We start from the raw sequence: 14,520 nt of genomic DNA, 5'->3' as shown, positions 1-14,520 counted from the left end.
TTAGGTATACTGTAGAGAATATGCCTAGGCATATTTTTTTTTCTACGTGGAATTTTCAGATGTCATATATAGAATCTAGCCTTAGATGGATAACCAGCTCATTTTTGAAAGTGATCGCCGGCCATCTTCCGACATAAATCGGGAGATGGCCGGCGATCTCTCAAAAGCGGCGAAATCGGTATAAAGCTGCTTTTTTGACACCATTGCCACTTTCCCGTCGCCGAGCCAGCAAAAGTTCAAGGGGGTGTGCTGGCGGTGTAGCGAAGGCAGGCATGGGCATGGCTACCAGATGGCCGGCTTCAGCGCATAAAGGAAAAAACAAAAGCGGCATTAATAAGTATTTCACTGGTTTTACTTGGTCCTTTTATTTTCACGACCAAGCCTCAAAAAGGTGCCCCAACTCACCAGGTGACCACTGTTGATGCATAACTCCTACCCACCCCCACCTTGCTAGACTGTCATTGAAATGCTTTGATGCTTCACTTATATATACTATAAACTAACACATTTGCTTATTTCCGATCTGACGAAGAAGCGCAACCTTCGAAAGCTAATCAAGAAATGTATTAAGTTATGTCCAATAAAAAAGGTATCATCTTATTTTCTTTTCCATGTTTTATTTTGTTTGATCTCACATTTCAGCCACTATTGACTTATGCAAATGATGCTCTGCAGTGGGTCCCTTCACACCTCTCAGGCTGCTTATGTATATAGTCAGTGGGAATTCAACTGTTTGCAGTACATTGCGATCACATTATTCTGTTGCTCCTGAGCTTCTCTGTGTTTCAGCATTTTTTTTGCCAGCGTTTGAGCTGTACAATTTACATGTGCTTGCCCTGTAGAAAAGAAAGCAATTAATGGAACTTTGGCCAGGAATCAACATTCCATTATTTATGCTGGCTATATCAGGGCAAAAAAGTGGAGCTGGATTTTTGAACAGGAAGGGTCAGTTCCCAAGTGTCCATTGATGAGAAAACACTTGCTTGTGTTTAGGAATAAGAATAACACTGGGACCTCCCAGGCTCAGGTCCTTGGTCACAACTGCTTGAGGTAATAGAGTCAGTTTCCTTGTTTGAGCTTAACAAATCATAAAATAAAACTCTAATAAAAAAAAGAAAATAAAATAAATAAAATCAGTAAAGATTTTTAATTTTTAATTTATTACATTTCAAATTGCAAACAACCAAAAGCATTGTACAGAGATATCTGGTTCCATAACTAAACCAAAGGAAATAGAGGGACCCTTTTACAGAGTGGCGCTAATCTGGAGCTACCGCTGGCTCAACATGGGTGCCGGCAGTAGTTTCAGCCCTGGGCTGTGCCATTTGCTGCACTAGGGAAAATAACTATTTTCTAGTGCGGTGCTTACCCAGTGGTAATAGGGCAGTGTTGCACACTACCCAGTTACCGCCAGGCTAGCGCGGGAGCCCTTAACGCCACCTCATTGGGTGCCATTAAGTGCTCCCACCCTCATGGCCACCCGGTAGGTGAAATCTTACTGCTTGCCCATGTCATTTTTTTGGCCCTTTTACCCGCTGCATTAAAAAAGGGCCACAGAGATTTGAAGACAATTCGGGCAGAGAGTGGGAGCCATTGTTCTGTTTTAAGCAACGGTGTGACATGATCATATGGTTTAGAATAGGAAAGTAAGTGGACTGTGGTGGATTGAACGAGCTGGAGTTTTAAGGGAGGATAGAGGAAGACCTGCATAAAGAGAGTTACAATAATCAACGTGGGTGATAACCAGACTAAGTAACAGAGAACAAATGGCTGAAAGACAAAAAAAAGGGAACAAACAGACCGATTCTGTAAAGAGTGACCTTGATAACTGCATTGATCTGTTTCTGGAAGGTGAGAAGAGCATCAAAGTAAACATCTAGAATTTTAACAGAATCCTTAAAAGGGAGAATCTGGTTATTAACTACTACTACTACTCATCATTTCTATAGCGCTACTAGACGTACGCAGCACTGTACACCTGAACATGAAGAGACAGTCCCTGCTCGACAGAGCTTACAATCTAATTAGGACAGACAAACAGGACAAATAAGGGACAAGGACACAGAGTAGCAAGATTCCTGAATCCCAAAGAGTAGCAAGATTCTGTGTAGAATTCAAAGAGTAGCAAGATTCCGTGCAGAATCTCAAAGAGTAGCAAGATTCTGGAATCCCAAAGACTACTACTTATCATTTCTATAGCACTACTAGACGTACGCAGCGCTGTACACTTGAACATGAAGAGACAGTCCCTACTCAACAGAGCTTACAATCTAATTAGGACAGACAAACAGGACAAACAAGAGATAAGGGAATATTAAAGTGAGGATGATGAAATAAGGGTTCTGAACAAGTAAATAAGGGGTAGGAGTTAAAAGCAGCATCAAAAAGGTGGGCTTTTAGCTTAGATTTGAAGATTTAACTATAGGGAAGGAGGGGGCTGTAATGGATGAAGTCCAAGGGTCTTATGGCATTGGAAAATGAATAGACCCAAAAAAAACCTAAAAAAAAAGAATAAGAAAAAAATAAACACTATGATTGCATATCATGCTTATTATAGAGGGACTCCTATTTGTCTAACCCTTTTTCTCATTCCTTATCACCATGCCACACAATCTGATTTTTCCATGCCAACTTTACGGTTATTTTTTCTACTGCTAAACTTAGGTTAGACTCATCTCAAAACATAGCCTTCAGTTGTGAATAAGAAGTTAGACAGCACAGTGCCCACAGAATTGATCACATGTTTTATAATGTTGTCATGTGAAGGTTGATTAGGGTTCTGGATGAGTTACTTTCATTTGAAGAAGGCTAAAGCACCTTGAAACTTCTTAGAGATGGATGACTAATTTGGAAAAGGGAGCAGGGAAGCAGCAAGGAATAAAGCCAACTGCCAAAATTTCACTTGGAGAGCAATTACAGGAAAACAGAATTTTCTTTGAAAAATGAAAAAGGGCACCAGGGGAAACAGTTTTTCTTACTCTTTACCGCAGTACATTCGTTATGAGTTTTTAAGGGGCCATTTTTACACTAAGGCTCTCTTTTAAGAAGTTGTGTTAAATTTTTGCTGTTATTGCAAAAATCACTGCCCATCATCTTTCCATGCAGTTAACACAGGGACAATACATTTTTTTTGCATTATCCCCATAATTCTATCAAGGTTGCCAAAAATTGTGTACACAAATTTGGGGTGTGTGCCCAATTTGCACATGCAATTTAATTGAATAATGAGCTAATTAGTGCCAATAACTGGCTTTTTAATAAGCAATTATTGACACTAATTAGATTTAATTGGCATTTAAATGCAATCTGAAAAGGGGATATGGAAACGGGAGGGTTATGAGCGTGACAGGGGCATTCCTAAAATTAACACATGTTATTACAGAACAGGAGTGTCCAACCTCAGCCCTCACCAGGTTGGGTTTTCAGGATTTCTCCAATGAATACACATGAGATCTGTTTACATACAATGGAAACAGTGCATGCAAATAGATCTCATGCATATTCATTGGGGAAATACTGAAAACTCAACTGGATTGTGGCCCTTGAGGACCGAGGATGGACAACCCTGTTATAGAATAATGGGGATATGCATCTAATGTACTACTACTACTTATCATTTCTAAAGCACTACTAGACATACGCAGCGCTGTACACTTGAACATGAAAAGACAGTCCCTGCTCGACAGAGCTTACAATCTAATTAGGACAGACAAACAGGACAAATAAGGGACAAGGACACAGAGTAGCAAGATTCCGGAATCCCAAAGAGTAGCAAGATTCCGTGCAGAATCTCAGAGTAGCAAGATTCCAGAATCCCAAAGATGACTACTACTACTACTTATAATTTCTATAGCGCTACTAGACGTACGCAGCGCTGTACACTTGAACATGAAGAGACAGTCCCTGCTCGACAGAGCTTACAATCTAATTAGGCCAGACAAACAGGACAAACAAGAGATAAGGGAATATTAAAGTGAGGATGATAAAATAAGGGTTCTGAACAAGTGAATAAGGGTTAGGAATTAAAAGCTGCATCAAAAAGGTGGGCTTTTAGCTTAGATTTGAAGACAGCCACAGATGGAGCTTGACGTACCGGTTCAGGAAGTCTATTCCAGGCATATGTTGCAGCAAGATAAAAGGAACGGAGTCTGGAGTTAGCGGTGGAGGAGAAGGGTGCAGATAAGAGAGATTTACCCAGCGAACGGAGTTCCCGGGGAGGAATGTAGGGAGAGATGAGGGTGGAGAGGTACTGAGGAGCTGCAGAGTGAATGCACTTATAGGTCAATAATGTAGGTGCATACATTTGCACCACGTTTCAGTTGGTGCAAATGGCTGCACCTAAAGTTAGGCGCGATTCCTGGGCTTAAGTGCTATTCTGTAAACCGCGTCTAACTTTAAGCATGGCTTATAAAAAAGCATTTTTTTTCAGCGTTGATGTTTTTTGGCGTCATATGTAGAATCTGGCCCTATATGCATTGCAGATGACACAGATGCATGTGGGGGGGGGGGGGCATCCTATAAAAGAATATCTACATTTAGACTCCTACAACACACCTATTTGGAGCCTATTGAATAAGGAAAAGTAGGCACATGTTCTGGATTCTCTAAAGGTGGCCCAAATGTGGCTGCAGATCCCAGAGCCATGTGCAAACTAATTAGTTAATGAGTTTTTAACAATCATAATTGACATTAATTGGCACTAATTAGGGTTTACATGCAGATTTACCTTCACATTATTCCATAACACTGTCCGCCTAAATTATCTCATGCACAACTCAAAAGGGAGCAGGGTCATGGAAAGGGCACGAGTGGGTCAATGATTCACAGTGTTATAGAATAAGGGTGCTCATTTACAAAGCACTTTGTAAGTCTATGGGGTCCTTTTAGAAAGGCGCACTAGCGTTTTTAGTATGCGCTAAAAATAAGTGAGCGCTAAATGCTAGAGATGCCCATATATTCCTATGGATTGTCCCAAACAATAGTCCTTTAGAAAGATATGTTTAAAGCTTAAGTGTGATATTTCTTCATAGTAATAACTAAGAGTGCCATCAAAATATTCTTATATTTATGCAGTATTTAAATTATATGCATTGTTTTATATATGGGGATCTTTAGATTCTAATGCAGCTCACACCATACGAACTCAGCGTTCTTTTTGAAAAAATGGTTGTGGCGCAAATCGTCATGGATCCACCTATTTATATTTTTTAAGATTACTGGCCACCTCTGCATTGCAAGATAGATGCTCTAACCACTAGGCCACTCCTCCATTTCATATATGCACCCAACTACCATCAGTTGGGTGCCAAGATTTACACCAGGTTTCAGCAAGTGTAAGTCCTCACACCCAAACTTGGGCACAGCAATCCCGCACTAAGGGGTCCTTTTACTAAGATGTGATAACGAATTTAGTGCATGCTAAGTGTCACCCAGTCCACTGTAGACCTATGGGCTGCATGGCACTTAATGTACACTAATTCATTAGTGCACCTTAGGAAAAGGACCCCTAAGTACTATTCAATAAAGAGCACTGAGCCCGGAGCACCCGTTATGGAATAGTTCTTTGCATTGATTCTTCCCAGTGCCATTTAGAGAATTTCCTCCTTACTGTTTTTACAGAATATCAGTGTAATATGCTATGAATGCATCCATATAATAGACACAAACATTTATACGCACCACATAGCTACTATAAATGCTTGCGTCTAATCATAGTATCCTATAATCTGCATATATAACTGTGCGTCCCACACACGCTCCGCCCAAACTCCATCTATGTGTACATCCATCTGTAAACTACACGCTATGGCACATATATGTGTTTTTACAGAATAGCATTTGGCAGGTATACTAGTCATCTATGTAGGTATGTGAACATAAGAATAGCCATACTGGGTCAGACCAATGGTCCATCTAGCCCAGTATCCTGTTTCCAACAGTGGCCAATCCTGTCACAAGCACCTGGCAGAAACCCAAATAGTGGCAACATTCCAGAATCTCAAAGAGCAACAAGATTCCGGAATCCAATACAGTAACAAGATTCCGGAACCCCAAATAGTAGCAACATTCCATGCTGCCAATCCCAGGGCAAGCAGTGGCTTCCCCCTGTCTTTCTCAATAGATTTGGACAAACCCAGATGCACTAACTGCTGTTACTACATCCTCCGGCAACAAGTTCCAAAGCTTAGCTATTCTTTGAGTAAACAAATATTACCTTCTATTTGTTTTTAAAGTATTTACATGTAATTTCATCGAGTGTCCTCTGGTCTTTGTGCTTTTTCAAAGAGTGAAAAAATTGATTCCCTTTTACCCATTCTAAACCACTCAGGATTTTGTAGACTTCAGTCGTATCTCCCCTCATCCGTCTCTTTTCCAAGCTGAAGAGCCATACCCTCTTAAGTCTATCCTCATATGAGAGGAGTTCCATCCCCTTTATCATTTTGGTTGCTCTTCTTTGAACCTTTTATAATTCCGCTATATCTTTCTTGAGATATGGTGACCAGAATTGAATGCAATACTCAAGGTATGATCGCACCATAGAGCAATACAGAGGCATTAATAATTCCTAGCGTCCTGTTTGCTTTTTTGTCCGCCAACGCATAATCTAGATTTTTTTTTGGGGGTGCTTACTCCTATGGTGGACCCTGAGATCAGGTAACTATGATTCAGACTATTCTTCTTAATATGCATCACTTTGCATTCGTCCACATTACAATTTCATCTGCCATGTGTGAAAAGCTTTCTGAAAATCTAGATATACTACATCAACCATGCAGCAGTTTGTAGGGCCATAAGAACATAAGCATTGCAATACTGGGAAAAATTGAAGGTCCATCAAGCCCCAGTATCCTGTTTCTAACAGTGGCTAATCCAGGTCACAAGTACTTGGCGAGATCCCAAAACAGTAAAACCGATTTTATGCTGCTTATCCTAGAAATAAGCACTGAATTTTCCCAAGTCCATCTTAATAATGGCTTATGGACTTTTCTTTTAGGAAATTATCCAAACCTTTTTAAAACCCTGCTAAGCTAACTGCTTTTACCACATTCTCTGGCAATGACTTCCAGAGTTTAAGTATGTGTTGAATGAAGAAATATTTTCTCCAGTTCATTTTAAATTTACTACTAAGTAGCTTCATTGCACGACCCCTAGTCCTAGTATTTTTGGAAAGGGTAAACAAGTGATTCAGATCTACCCATTCCACTCCACTCAGTATTTTATAGACCTCTATTATATCTCCCCTCAGCCATCTCTTCTCCAAGCTGAAGAGCCCTAGTCTTTTTAGCCAGGATGAGTTTGGGAAGTAGTTGTATGCCCGCTTAAATCACCTGTGGCTACCTAACCCCCAATATTAGGCAGCACTAAACAATGCAGTGCCACTGAATATCAGCTCTGAAAGCTCATGTTAAAAGTAGGCAGGTCAGAGGCAGTATCTCAGCATTGAACATCTTACCGCAGGGCACACAAGTGATTAAATTAACCTGTACACACAACTGACTTTATTCTATAAATTGTGTGCGTAAATTGAATGCTAAAGATTAATTTGGGGGCACAAGTTTATAGAATTAAGGGGTATGTTATAAAAGTGTCTTCACTGTTCTGCTGTGTGTTTCTGGTGTCCATCTCTTTGTTTTGACCTTTTGCCTGTTGGATCTGGACCTCTTTTTTGTCTTTGTTTCTGAATTTCCTAGACCAGAAGCCAAAAATGAGAATCATTTTTATTACATAAGTACATAAGTGTTGCCATACTGGGACAGACCAAAGGTCCATCAAGCCCAGTATCCTGTTTCCAACAGTGGCCAATCCAGCTTACAAGTACCTGGCAAGATCCCAAAAATGTACAATACATTTTATGCTGCTTATCCTAGAAATACTGTCAACTATCAGTGGCAATGTTCTACTACTTGGTTTATATACCTCACACGAACAGGTAGAGGAGATGCGTGTATGTTTTGTGTATAGTACTGCTCTTAGTAGGGAAGTCTCATAAAGTCGCCGGGGTTTAATTGTAATCTACTACTACTACTACTTAACATTTCTAGAGTGCTACTAGGGTTACGCAGCGCTGTACAAATTGACAAAGAAGGACGGTCCCTGCTCAAAGGAGCTTACAATCTAAAGGACGAAATGTCAAGTTGGGGCAGTCAAGATTTCCTGAATAGAGGTGTAGTGGTTAGGTGCCGAAGGCGACATTGAAGAGGTAATCTCTTACATGCCCCTGTTTCGCGACAATTATAATCATCAACTTACCCTACCTCCCTCCTCTTTAGTGGTGATTTTGTAGTTTTTCTAATATTTCTATCTTTACTAGCCGTTGAGCCCATTAAAACGGGCTGGTGGGTCGCCGCTGTCCGCTCCCCCCCCTGAGTTCACCGCCGCCGGTACCCCCCCTTCCGAGTTCGCCGCCCCATCTCATCGCTATTCAACTTACATCTCCGCAGCAGGCAGATCAGCTGAGCTGCCGCTGGCCTTCATCTCTGCCTGTGTCCCGCCCTCGTGTGATGTAACGTCGGTGAGGGCGGGACACAGGCAGGGAAGGAAGGCCAACAGCAGCTCAGCTGATCTGCCTGCTGTGGAGATGCAAGTTGAATAGCGATGAGTCGGGGCGGGTGGAGGGGTGGCGGCAGTGGCAACTCCGGGTGGGGGGGGCACCAGTGGCGGCGACCTCAGGTGGAGGGGTGGCGGCGGCGACTCGAGGTGGGGGGGGGGGTTACCAGTGGCGGCGACCTCAGGGGGGGAGCGCAGTTTCCCTCTCTGTCCCACCCCTGTCATCACGTATTGACGCGGGGCAGGACAGAGAGGGAAGTCTCTACTGCGCATTTGCGAGTGAGTACGGTCACTCGCCGTTTATATGTTTGATTTAACTATTTTTTTGCCTTTTTATCAAACACCAGAGGTATGACTATTCTCATTACTGCATACACATCGGGAGCTTTAGTGTTTGAACAATTTAACAATCTGACAAGGCTGTCAGATTGTTCAAACACTAAAGCTCCCGATGTGTATGCGGTAATAAGAATAGTCATACCTCTGGTGTTTGATAAAAAGACAAAAAAATAGTTAAATAAAGATAGAAATATTAGAAAAACTACAAAATCACCACTAAAGAGGAGGGAGGTAGGGAAAGTCGATGATTATAATTGTCGCGAAACAGGGGCATGTAAGAGATTACAATTAAACCCCGGCGACTTTATGAGACTTCCCTACTAAGAGCAGTACTATACACAAAACATACACGCATCTCTTCAACCTGTTCGTGTGATGTATCCTAGAAATAAGCAGTGGATTTCCCTGAGTCCATTTTAATAATGGTCTATGAACTTTTCCATTAGGAAGCCATCCAAACCTTTTTAAAACCCCGCTAAGCTAACTGCTTTTAGTACATTCTCTGGCAACGAATTCCAAAGTTTAAGTATATGTTGAGTGAAGAAATATTTTCTACGATTTGTTTTAAATTGACTACTTTGTAGCTTCATCACATGCCCCCTAGTCCTAGTATTTTTGGAAAGAGTAAACAAGTGATTCACACCTACCCATTCCAACAAATAAACTTTATAAATATGCACAAATCACTTTCCTGCCACTGGTATTTTAAACATGACTGCGGAGGACTGCTATTTGTATTTTTTTGTTCTGTTTATATTATGTCGTTAGTCATCAATAAACATAATTTAGCAATAAATATAACTGCAGAGTGGACCAATTCTTTGACTGCCGAGACACTTTGAAATCAATACAGTAGACAACTTCACTAGAGCAGCTTAAAATTTATTATAATACAAACTTAGTTGAACAAATTTAAAACTTTCTCAAACACATATTATTGACTTCCAAAAATATTGACATTTAGAGTTGAAGCACTCAGCGTGTCTCATTATTATAGTTCAATATACTCTAACTTTCATGTTAAAAAAGAACTTTGTTCATAATGTCAATTTTTAATATGCACATCTGTGATTACTTACAATTTACTGCATCTGCAGTTTCCTGGTCTTGTTTAAACAACTGGAAATTATACTTCATGTGAAATTAAATGTAACCAAGAGAGACCTTTTGCAGATTCTTTTTTTTTCAAGTCATAATAAATAACATATGTTTGTTTATTAAATAAATGCCGAGGAGAAATACAAAGATTAGGATAAGTTAAATAATAGCACTTCAGTGGTATTTCACAAGCCAAACAGTAAGGCAGAATTCAAGTCCTATAAAAAAAAAAAGTCTCTTACCACTGAGTAAGCCAAGGCTATTTCTTCCCTAATCTGGCTAAAGAAAGGCTATAAATGTTTTTTTTAATTTTTTTGCTATTATTATTATTATTATTATTCATAAGATAAAGCCCTATAATTCCCTGAAAAAGAAATTGTTAATCCAGTACACATGTTTTAAAAACACTGTAACGGATCAGAATAGAACAAACAGGATTTCTTTGACTGGCTTGACTTTGAAAATAATTCTTCACTGCCATAGAGAGAGAGAGAGAGAGAGAGAGAGAGAGAGAGAGAGAGAGAGAGAGAGAGAGAGAGAGAGAGAGAATTGGCTTGCTTACCAAAATTAGGAACTGGCCAGCCAAGCTGGAAATGACCGACTGACTCTCTCTTTCTCTAGGTACTGCTCCATAGAGGTCCATTCACATTATATAAAATCAGGAAGCAGAGAGGGCACCTGAGACCCAAATACTGAATGCAAACTCTAAACCTTCAAGATTTCCAGGATTTTGTCTGTGGTTACTGATTCATTTGGTAGAATAAGGGAGTCCTATCAAGATTTGTAATAGTGGACATATTTTCCAAGAATGATTCTTTGAGGATACATATATTGCACTTACTTTAATGCACTTCCAGCAAACTCATTCATTCCTCTTAAATTACTAGTGTCGAAAAGGGTAATTTTATAAGGGGGGGGGGGGTGCATATTTTAAGCAATGTAGTATGCACCCACTTTGGTGCTAGTTTAAGAGCCATTTTACTAAGGTGGGCTTATTGTGGTTTAATGTGAGACTTTCTCAGTAAGCCCAGATTGAATGCAACGTGTTTAAAAGCTTTTTCTTTTGCTTTATTTGCAAAAAATAAATGCAGGATCACTTACACCTCCTAATTAGGAAACACTAAAGACTAGAATCTATATTATTGTTATTATTTAATATATGGTGCTGAAAATATTTCCACCTAGGTGTATTCTCTAAACTGTGTCTATTTATTTATTTGGATTTTGCTCCCACCTTTTGAGTAGTAGTTCAAGGTCAGTTACATTCAGGTACACTGGGTATTTTCCTTGACCTTGAACGGCTCACGATCTATGAGCCCCTTTTACTAAGCCACGTAGGCGCATATGCGTGCTCAACTTGCGTCAAATTGGAGTTACCGCCCGGTTACCGCGTGGCCCTTGTGATAATTTGAATTTTGGCGCACATCCGCTATGTGAGTCTGAACAATAATTTTTTATTTTCGGACACACGTAGTGGACGTGCACTATGTGGCATCTGATGCGCATAGGTCATTACCGCCCCAAATTCTTTACCGCTAGGTCTATGACTGGCGGTAAGGTCTCAGTCCCAAAATGGACTTGCGGAAATTTTGATTTTGCCGCACGTCCATTTTCGGCAAATAAAAAAAGGCCTTTTTTACAGGTGTGCTGAAAAATGATTCTGCGTGTGCCCAAAACCCGTGCCTACACTACCGCAGGCCATTTTTCAGCACGCCTTTGCAAAAGGAACCCTAAGTTTTCTACCTGAGGCCATGGAGGGTTAAGCGACTTGTCCAAGCTCATAAGGAGCAGCAGGGAGATTTGCACCGGCCACCTGTGAAAATTTGGGTGCACACCCAATTTGCACCCATAATTTAATTGACAAATGAGCTAATTATCCCTGATACTTAGGCGCTAATAATCAATTATTGATGCTGGCATTAAATTAAATTTACATGTGCATCTTTAGGTACTGCGATCACACAGAAAAGGGGACGTGGCCATGGGATGGGCATGGGTGGATCAGGGGACGTTCTGGAATTTGCACAGTGTTGCAGAATAGAAAGGATTTTCACCATCTTAGGCACAAGAATTTACACTAGGTTTCAGTTGCTATAAATCCTCACACCCCAAATTAGGCCCAGATCCTGGTTTCAAATGCTAATCTATAAATAGCGCTCAACTCTGAGCACCAGCTATAGAATATTGCTTAGCGCTAATCTAATCTAATCTAATCTAATACAATGCTAATATTCTAAGAAAACCTTAACAGTTCAACGTGGATTATGAAAAAGAAGCCGGGTATATACAAATAGAACCCCCTCATACTTAATATATTAAAAAATCCTAAATAGAAAAATATAGATCGACAACCCACAACAAATATCTTTCAAAGAACCAGATATTCAGTGATTTACAAAATAAGAGATAACTATTTTAGAGGTCCTTTTACCAAGGTGCGCTAATGGATTTAGAGCGCGCTAACAATTAACACATACTAAATGGTCAGATGCCCATAGGAATATAATGGGCATCTTATCATTGAGCGCATGCTAATCATTTGCATGTGCTAAATCTGTTAACGTACCTTAGTAAAAGGACTCTTAGATATATGACATCCAAATTTTTGTTGTTGTTGCAAAAAGGAAAGAAAGACTGAAAGACCTTTTTATAGGGGTTGATTTTTCAGCAGCATATATAAATTTAGTCCTATGGGAATTAGGCACACTTAAAGAAGAATAGTGCACAGCTAGATGCGCTTGCAAATTTTATTGGGTGCCTATTAACATCAATAATCGGTTGTCAGCACCCAATTATTGATGGGTAAGGGCTCGTTAGTCAATTCATTTGCATGCACTTATCAGGATATGCAGGAGTGCATGTGGATTTGCCAGTATACACAGCAGGAGCAGGCATTCCCATCCCCCCCCTGGATTCTATATAGCACGCCTAAAGATCTGCACAAAAATCTAGGCATATTCTGTAACAAGGCGTGCAACTTAATTGGATTAACAGGCTAATCAGCATTGATAACAGCACTTACCAAGCAATAATGAGCACTAATTGACAATAATTAGAGTTTATGCACACAACTCACTATGCGTATTCTGTAATGAACTGTGCCTAAATTCTAACGTGTTCAGTTCAAAAGGGGCATGGCTATAGGTGGGGAAATGAACAATTCATGGGCATTCCAAAATTTACGCTCGCAGTTATAGAATCTGGCCCAGTGTGTGTAAATCTGCGCACAGAGATTTAGGCCACGCTTTCATTGGCCTAAATGGACGCGTGTAGTTTTAGGCACCTAGGGATTTCCACCTAAGCATGTCCTGTATACTGCACTAAGGGGTCCTTTTACTAAGGTGCGCTGAAAAATGGCCTGCGGTAGTGTAGGCCGGTGTTTCGGGCGCAGGCAGATCCATTTTTCAGCGCGCATGCAAAAAAATACCTTTTTAAAAATTTTTGCAGAAAATGGACGTGTGGCAAAATCAAAATTGCCACACGTCCATTTTGGGTTCTGCGACCTTACCTCCAGCCATTGACCTAGCGGTAAGCGGGTGGTAATGACCTACGTACATCAAATGCCACTTGGCATGTGTCCAATACGCGTGTCCAAAAATAAAAATGATTTTTTTTGGATGCGCATATTGGACGCGCACCAAAAATGAAATTACCACAAGAGCCATGCGGTAACTCCATTTTGGGGCAGGCTCTCCACTGGGTGGATGAACACTAAATCCGTCTTAAACGATACACAAAGAAGTATACCAAGGAAGTGTCCAATACTTTGAGGTCTCAACGATCATGAAACTTAAGTATAGTGAAACGACAAAATGTCTCTCTCTTCGAAAACTCCATTTTGGCATGTGTTGGGTGTGTATAGACTCTTATGTGGCTTAGTAAAAGGACCCCTTAAATCTAGGTGCCACTTATAGAAGAATCCACTAAGGCAGAAATCTTTACCACATGAATTTTTTAGGCATCATATATAGAATCTGGTCCTTTACAAATCTGGCCACCATTTATAGAATCCGGGGCAATGTCTGTTCCTTTACAAGATGCTGGTGTTAAAACTGTGTCACATTCTACCGAGCTTCTCCAGTAAGCTAAACAGCAGAGATCTGAATTCTGAATCAAAAGCGACCTATTTAGGAAATATTCCATTGTGCTCCTGCTGCTGGTTATTGCACTGAGACCCAGGTGTATGTTGTTACGAAAATGTAACCCATTTTATTTACAGTATTCAAAGTTTCTAGAAATCATGGGCAAAGGGAAGCATTCAGAAAAGAGCGCCTTGAAAATTTAATCAGGGGTTTTTGTAATGTTTGCAAAGTGAGTGATCTTCAGTTTCACAAACAGATGACCCCCCCCCCCCCCCCACACACACACCTTAGCAGTAAAAATGCTGAAGTATTAAAGATAAAAAGGCCAACGCTGCCAAAATGTTTTTAAAAATCACTATAACTAAAGGAAACTTCACCAGCCATGCAAAGCTTGGAAATGAATAAAATAGGATCTCCTGGAAATACGTTCTACGCATGCCCAACGTGCGCAAAA

This window comes from Microcaecilia unicolor, chromosome 8 (assembly GCF_901765095.1).
Source record: "Microcaecilia unicolor chromosome 8, aMicUni1.1, whole genome shotgun sequence".
Taxonomy (NCBI): domain Eukaryota; kingdom Metazoa; phylum Chordata; class Amphibia; order Gymnophiona; family Siphonopidae; genus Microcaecilia; species Microcaecilia unicolor.
Note: the sequence above shows the minus strand (reverse complement) of the source record.